Genomic DNA, 9,454 nt, shown 5'->3' with positions numbered 1-9,454 from the left:
AAAAAATTTTCAAAACAAAAATTTGAAACGAAAAATTTTGAAACGAAAAAAGTTGAAACAAAAATTTTGAAACAAAAAATTTTCAACCCAAAAAAATTTGAAACGAAAAATTTTCAAACAAAAAATTTTGTAACAATAAATTTACAAACAAAAATTTCAAAACAAATTTTAAACAAATAATATTTGGAAACGAAAAACTTCAAAACAAAAATTTCGAACAAAAAATTTTAAACAAACAATTTTCAAACAAAATTTTGTAAATAGAATTTAAATCAAACAGTGATCAGCTTTCACGGTTAACCGTTAAACTTTATCCGGTTTTTAACTATTCGATTAACAAATAAACGGTTTTCAACTATTCGATTAACAAATAAACGGTTTTCAACTACTCGATAAACAGATCAACTGTTTCTTTCCTTTTCACACCAGTGAGTGCAAGAATTGTTGTACTCGCTTTAAATACGCATCATTTTTGAAACAAGGTGTTAGTGTTCATCATGGATACACAGTGGAAACATCCATTTACCTGTATTCTCGCAGGGCCTAGTGGGTGTGGAAAAACGTATTTTGTGAAGCGATTACTGTCACATCTCCCAACCATGATCAATGCAAAATTTCGTAAGATATATTGGTATTATGCAGAATGGCAAGACGTGTATGCAACAATGCCAGTTCCAGTAGAATTTCACGAAGGACTTCCACGAATGAAAGATTTTCAGCCTCAAGATGGACCACATTTGATTATTATTGATGACCATATGCGAGAAGTGAATAGTGATATTGTTGATATGTTCACAAAAGGATCACATCATCGAAATATTAGTGTGATTTTTATAACACAAAATGTATTTCATCAAAGTAAAGCAAATAGAAATATGAGTTTAAATTGTTCGTATTTGGTGTTGTTTAAAAATCCACGTGACAAGTCACAAATCAAGCATATGAGTTATCAAATCATGCCTGAGCATCCACTGTTTCTACAAGAAAGTTATGCAGACGCAACAAGAAATCCACATGGCTATTTACTGCTGGATCTTAAACAAGATACACCCGATGAAATGCGATTTCGTACAAATATTTTTCCCGACGATTTGCATCATTATGTTTACGTACCAACAAAACATGTTTAAATTATTGTGCATGTGAAAAGAATGACTTAGTCTGTCACGATGTCTCCTACAGTGAAACACGCTGATCTGCTACGTGCTCTGCACAAAGCTAAACCAAGATTGCGTAAAGCTATTATTGCCAATGCAGACGCTTCATTAATTCATAGTATTTGTGAATGTTGTTATAATGTCTTAAAAGGCAATGTTCCACTGACAAGTGCGCAGAAGTCAAGATTAAAGCGTTACAAGAACACGCTCCGCTATCTGGTGGACAATACAAAATCATTGGATAAAAAGAAGAAACATTTAGCCGTACAACAAGGAGGATTCTTACCTGCATTACTTGCACCTATTGTAGGAAGTGTGTTATCCAGTATTTTGTTTAAACAATAAACATCATGGAACATAGCAAGAAGATGGTTTTAGTACCACCAGAAATGCTTCAACGAATGCATGCATCATCATCCCGTGTGAGTGAAAATCGAGAATCTAATCTCGATCGTGAAATGCAATCTATATTGAATACATCGTATCCAAGTGATGAAGAAAAATGGAATCAGTACAATAGAATATTACAGAAATATCTTTATGTGATACGTAAACAAGAAGAACCAATACCACTTACAATTACATCAATGAAACCTGATGGTGACGTCCCGAATGTTGACGATAGCACGAAACAAGAAATTTTAGCCGCAATACCACAAATGTATCGTAAGAAAGCCGAACTACTATTCCGTCGTTTAAAACAAGATGACGCAATTACGTGGGATCATAAAGGAACAGTGTACATCAACGATAATAAACTACATGGATCCAATATTGTAGATTTAATGTGTGATGTGACTCGACCGAGGAAACATTCTAATCCTCAAGGCTGGGAATTGTTTTGCAACTACCTTGCATCGTCAAACATACCTCAAGAATTGATTGGTAATCCACGAAGATTAAACTATATTGTCAAGCATAATAGTACAACAGCATCTGAAGGATCTGCACCACCAAAACCGGCACCTGAATTATTTTCTTCCGGAGAAGAAGAAGAAGAAGAAGAAGAAGACGATGATGTTTTAGAAGTCCGACCAAAAAGAAAACGTATCATTCCACAATGGTCAACGTACAAACCATGAACAAAAAGTTGAAATCCATTTATTACAATCCAGCACATCCTGCATCGTTTTCTACTGCAAAGAAATTATGGCAAGCCACAGGAAAATCTATACCTCTAGCCAAAATAAAACTTTGGTTAAACAAACAACCTACCTACACGTTACATCGTCCTGTACGTCGTCGTTTCCGTAGAGATTTTTATCTTGTCAACAATATTGATGATCAATGGGAATGTGATTTAAATGATTTACAATCACTTCAAAACTATAATGACAATTACCGCTATATTCTTACAGTGATTGATGTGTTTAGTCGGTACGGGTGGGCTGTACCACTAAAATCAAAAAGTGCCGAGGATATAGTGAATGCATTTGAAATGATTTTCCAGGACAGGAAACCAATTGTACTACGTAGTGATCAAGGAACTGAATTTACCAACAAGACAGTACAAAAGTTTTTCAGAAAACACAACGTGCAACATGTTACAACAACGGATCCAGATATTAAAGCCAGCATCGCAGAAAGATTTAATCAGACATTGAAACATCGTATGTGGAAATACTTTACCAAATATCAAACATACAATTACATCAAAGTATTGCCTTTACTTGTAAAAGCATACAATGAAAGTCGGCATTCCAGTATTAAAATGGCACCTGCAAACGTTTCTCAGGACAATTTACTGGAGGTGTGGCATAACTTATACGACAAAAAGCTACAACGTTCAAAACAAGATACGGATTTATCTGTTGGTGATACTGTTCGTATAAGTAAAACAAAACGTATCTTTGACAAGGGTTACCTCGAGAACTGGACTTGGGAAATATTCAGAGTAAAAGCCATTGTACCAAGAAACCCACCAGTGTATCGACTAGAGGATTTAAATCATCAACTTATCGATGGTGTTTTCTACAGAGAAGAATTACAACCAGTACCGCTCCCTTCGACGTTCCTCATCGATAAAATATTACGTACAAGAACAAAAGGTCGCAGAAAGGAGTATCTCGTCCAGTGGAAAGGATATCCTTCCTCATTCAATTCGTGGATCCCTGCAACTTCATTGAAGAAGAGGAAGAAGAAGAATGGAACCTGATCAAGATTTTTACGTTACACTTCCCAGTAATAGTTCCATGGATTATTTTCCAGAAAATACATTGACTTCATATATTACGAAATTACAACGACGTGTAGAGTTTCGCCAGAAATGGGATGTGGCAATTGTAGAGATTCATTATCCACATTCTTTGCTGAACATTAACAGTGAAAACAATAAAATATATTACAAATCATCAAGTAGTAATGATCAAGAACCGTGGAAGGTTGTAACGATCCCTGTACGCTATTATAACAATATACGGGATCTTATTCATGCAATTAATATACATCATAAAGAAACCAATTTATTTATATCTCATGACGCAACTAATAATATATGCCTCATAAGACATCCCAAAAAGGAAATCCATACTTCTGTACAAATCTCACCAAGTGTTAGTTTAATGCTTGGATTTGAACCGAAAAGTGATTTAAAAGATATGGAAAAGGGACAATATACACCGGATGTACGATTAGGCTTACCATCACAAATGTACGTCTATTGTGACATTATTGAATCTGTCATTGTTGGAGATACAATGGTACCCTTGCTACGAATTGTCAACATGGATCCTGTGAATCATACTTTTGGAAGTCATGCAGTACAAATCTTTAATCCTGCACATTATGTTCCGGTGGAAAAAATGAATTTTGAGCAAATACAAATCGATATAAGGGATAGCACAGGTCATCGTATGCCATTCACCTTTGGAACGGTGTGTACAAAACTACATTTCCGTCGTCGTCGTCATGACTGATCCGTATTTGCAATACTACCAAAAACAAGCGTTGTCTGGTATCGGCAACGTCTATGTGGGAAGTCCCTATCAAGCAGGACATGGCATTGGAAGTTTCCTTGGTGGCTTATTTCGTTCAGTGTTACCACTTGTGAAGCAAGGAGCTAAAACTGTGGGAAAAGAATTATTAAAATCAGGTGCCAATATGATTAATGACGTTGTGATCTCGAATCAACCGCTGGAAGAATCGTTTCATCAACGTATGCAAGAGGCAAAAACAAATTTACAAGAAAAAGCTAAAAATAAGTTGAAAACTATGCTGGGAAGTGGATATCATAAACGAAAATGGGATGACTGCTCTCAGTTTGAGGTTGACCTTCCAACGATCAACAACACCATCAATCCTACAAAGAGACGTAAATTATCACATAAGAAGAAGAAGAGATCATTGGCATCGTCACCAGATATTTTTGATTAATTCAACGATGGCTTTCTTACATCATCAATCCTGTGAATGTGTAAAAAGTGAATTGGACATTTTTTCAACGTTGCCCACGCAAACCAGTGTTCTGGACAATCGTATTATTGGCTACAAACCAATTAGTTCAATAGCTGAAAATTCACCAATAGAATTTGTAGTGAGTGGTAGCAGTGATGAATATATTGATTTGCCACAAACCTTATTGTACATCCAAGCACAAATTGTGAAACCAGATGGTTCCTCCTTCATCAATACGGATAAAGCAATTGCACCTGTCAATGATTTTCTAAATGCTATGTTTAGTGAAGTACAAATCTACTTGAACAATAAACTGATTTCATTTCCGTCACATAATCATCCATATCGTTCGTACCTGGAAAAACTGCTCAATTATAGTGATGGAGCTAAAAATACACATTTACAAACAGCAATGTGGTATCAAGATACGGCTGGTCATATGAACGCAACCACAAGTGAGAACAAAGGATTTCAACAACGCTATGAACTGACAAAACAAAGTATGAAATTCGATATGATTGGACATCTTCATTGTGACATTTTTAATCAAGATAAATTTTTAATTCATGGAGTGGAATTACGTGTGAAACTTATTCCTGCAAAACCAAACTTTTGTCTCATGGCCGGTGAAAGTGGTGTCAATGCAAAAATCAATATTCTAGATGCATCGTTGCAGGTGAAAAAAGTCACCATCAGCCCTAGTGTCAAATTGGCACACAATAAAATTTTACAATCTACACCGGCAAAGTATCCTCTGACAAGGGTTCAAATGAAATCATTTACCATCCCGAAGGATATACAATCCAAAACTATTGATAACCTGTTTATGGGAACATTGCCAAATCGTATTATTGTAGGATTTACATCGAATGAAGCATCCAGTGGAACTATTACCACCAATCCATTTGAATTTCAACATCTAAACATTAATTTCTTTACATTGTACGTGGATGGAAAAGCTGTACCTTCAAAACCATTGCAACCCAACTTTGAAGAAAATCTCTACATTTCATCGTACCACACATTGTTCTCAGGCTCTGGCATACATTTTACCAATACTGGAAATACAATTTCAAGAGCCGACTACAAGAATGGATATACACTGTTTGTATTTGACCTAACTCCCGATTCTTCTGCTGGAGATTGTCACTATTGGAATTTACAACGACATGGCGCCATCCGATTGGAAGTTCATTTCCAAGAGAAATTAGCAGCACCTGCAAACTGTATTGTGTATGGAGAGTTTTCCTCACTCCTAGAGATCGACCACCAGCGCAACATTATCCTGGACTTTTAAATTACAAGGTACGTATACGTTATGTATCATTTCCATTCACGATGTTGAATACATTACAATTAGCTAGTGCTTTACACGGTAGTCCATTATTCAGAAATCATTTTACCGGGGTATTTGCAAGCGATGAGTTACCCTCACGGATTTCTCTTCCTCTAGCAATGATTGTAAATACAGATCCATCCACAAAACTAGGAAGTCATTGGATAGCAATTTATATTGATCATCGCGGTGTTGGAGAATATTTTGACAGCTATGGCCTTCCTCCTTATGTACCACAACATGTTGCATTCTTAAAACTTCATTGTATGTACTATAAATATAATAATAGCCAAATGCAAAGTCTTGGTTCATCCGTATGTGGCTATTATGCTTATTTTTATTTGTGCTGTAAAGCCCAAGGAAAATCTCTGCGTGAAATTCAATACTTGTTCACAACAGTACCCACGGTTAATGATCGTAGACTGCTGCAATATACCTTCCAGGTAATTTTATCATATTTATCATTGTAAGTGTATTTGTTTAATCATCATCTATTTCTATACTAATCATCTTTTTCCTCGTTCTTTTTTACAGAATTCACAATACGAAGCTTTGCAAACGGGTGCTATGCTGCAAAACATGGAAACAAATCATTACAATCAAGAAGAGGAGGCGGTCTAATGAAGAAACCCAGCTCAATATACAAACATTGTCAATAAGAAAGAAAAAGAAGAAACCAGAAATATGAATAAAATACAATTTATACTTATTTATGTGTTTTTATTGTCCATTCCATATACAACGTTATCAGATTCTCCTAAAGAACTGTGCGATATAAGACGAGAACCCTGGACAAAGTTTCCACCTAATTCCTAGAGAACATTGACCAGGGACCTCGTCGCGCATCAAAACCAAATCATTGATCACGTGACCGTACTACACCCGAAGGGTACTACCAAATTGAAAGGAGATACCGTCCATACCTTATCAAAGAGGATACATTGAGTCAGTAACCGAACACGTGGTTGTACTTAAAAATTTGAAAATAGGACCACCGAAACATATTGAGGTCCTGTACTATGCTTCAATTGGACAATTTCAGTGGACCCCCATTGCCAAAATTTAAGAAGGGTGCAACAATATACCCATGTCTTATGATAGGATATGGACCCCTTGTAATCATAGGATCTCATCAAAGGGGATAAAATGGACCAAAAAAACAAACACGTGGTACAACGTTTATATTTTGGCAATTTTTGTACCCCTAAAAGGGAACGATGTAGACCATCCAAATTTATCATGATACATATTGAGGACCTGTACTATAATACCAAATGTTTAAATTGGGCAATTTCCAAAATTTAAGGGGTGGGCCAAGGTACCCCTCCTGGGGGTGCACAAATGTACCTATGTCTTATGATAGATAATGAACCCCTATACATGACCATATAACCATATAAGGTAATAGAACCTCATCAAAGGGGGATAAAATGTACCAAATACCAAACACGTGGTTGTACTAAAATTTTGGCAATTTTGTACCCCTAAAAGGGAACGAGGTGGACCACCCAAATTTATAGTGATCTATATTAGTGTTCTATACTATAATACCAAATGTTTAAATTGGGCAATTTCCAAAATTAAAGGGGTGGGCCAAGGTACCCCTCCCAGGGGTGCACAAATGTACCTATGTCTTATGATAGGTAATGGACCCCTATACATGACCATATAATCATATAAGGTAATAGGACCTCATCCAAGGAGATAAATTAGGTCGAAAACCAAACACGTGGTACAACGTATTGCTTACGTTTATAGTTTTGGCAATTTTGTACCCCTAGAAGGGAATGAGGTGGACCACCCAAATTTATCATAATACATATTAGGGTCCTATACTATAATACCCAATGTTGAAATTGGTCAATTTCCAAAATTGAAGGGGTGGGCCAAGGTACCCCTCCCAAAAATTTCAAGGGGTGCATTCATATACCCATGTCTTATGGAAGGTAATGGACCCCTGTATACGCCCATATAACTATATAGGGTAATAACACCTCATCCAAGGGGATAAATTAGGTCAAAAACCCCCGAAATTTAAATTTTTGGCAATTTTTTACCCATAAAAGGGAACGACATAGACACCCAATACTGATAGAGGTACATACTATGGTCCTATGCTACCATACCAAATTTTTAAATTTGGCAATTTCCAAAATTTAAGGGGGGTGGTCCTATGTACCCCTGCCAAAATTTAGGAGTGGGCCAAGGTACCCCTGCCAAAATTTAGAGGGGGTGGTCCTAGGTACCCCTAGGTCATTGACCCCGGGCCAAGGTCATTGACCTTTGACCTATGACGTCACAAAGGTCGGGGTCAAAGTCCAAAGTGAGACCAAGTGGGGCGATTACTACTTACACCCTCCCTCTCCCTTGTAATACTTCGTAATGCAGGGCTGAACCCTCCCCCTTTGTTACGTAACGCTTTTTGTTTTTGTTTTTTCACCAATTTTGTTTATTTTGGGAGTTATCGCAATAAAAAAAATAATTTTAATGGCAGAACTTTTCATTACAAAAGTCTTGTATTTTGAATATAGTGTTTTCAGCCAACAAATCAAACTATTAGAAAATGGTAGTACCGTATTAATATTTTAACCCCATAAGGTTGTTAATTAAGCAGTCTTAATTCTTCGAAATTCCGTACTGTCTTTTTCCCAAGGAGATTACACCCAACCTCTTAGGTCATCGGTGATTGGCAAAGAGGAAGTGCTGCAGGAAGATACAGGTGAAACAGGATCTAGAGAATTGACATTGACCTCTTTTTTCTGAAATCCAGGATGCTTCATCTATTTGAAGTTTCCCAGTGTCGACGATACAAAGAAGTTCTCTTCCCCGTAGATCACTGATTTGAAGGAGCAGGGACATCTCGTTTGTGTTCTTTGGACTTCAGTTTATCCCTTTTCAAATTCTTCTTGTCCTAAATCAGAGCCAGAATGCGAATAAACTCAATTTCTGTTGGAAAATTCAAATCTAAAGATAAAAAAATCAGTACGAGATGAATATCCGACGAATTTGGTATTTAATATTTTATTTTGCTTGGGTTGCTCTGTCGCGGAAAATATTATTTCACGAAAAACAATTTCTTCTGTTTCACACGCGAAGCTCTTTAGAATAATAGAGTGGGTAATGATTCAAATCAAAAGTTTTAAATCTATTCTCAGAAATAGGGATACGAGTGAGAACGCGAGGGTATTTTCAAGCGGTAATTACGATCGCTAACTCCAGAATAGCGTATACCGTAAATGCATTGCGGCGATAGCCACAAAACAGAGCTTTATAGTATTGTAATCCACGTAGGGTTGTTCACCAGTCATGCTGGTGTCTAGTAGCGTCTTCAAGTCCCTTCTGCACGATTCAATTTATACAGGCTATATGTTCTCAATTTTCCAAAACAATATAAATATTTATTTATAAAAATGAAAAGAACTTAATAAAATCATTTGTTTAAAACATTGTATATAAACCTGAGAACATGCGAGGGTAGGTCATGCGAGTATGTGTTATGTCTGGGCATAACAAACGGTTCTGCGAACTCGAAATATTTTAACAACGGTTCTAGCGAACCGGCTGAATA

This window comes from Thermobia domestica, chromosome 7, assembly GCF_964235325.1.
Source record: "Thermobia domestica chromosome 7, izTheDome1.hap1.1, whole genome shotgun sequence".
Taxonomy (NCBI): Eukaryota; Metazoa; Arthropoda; class Insecta; order Zygentoma; family Lepismatidae; genus Thermobia; species Thermobia domestica.
This window is presented reverse-complemented; position numbering follows the sequence as displayed.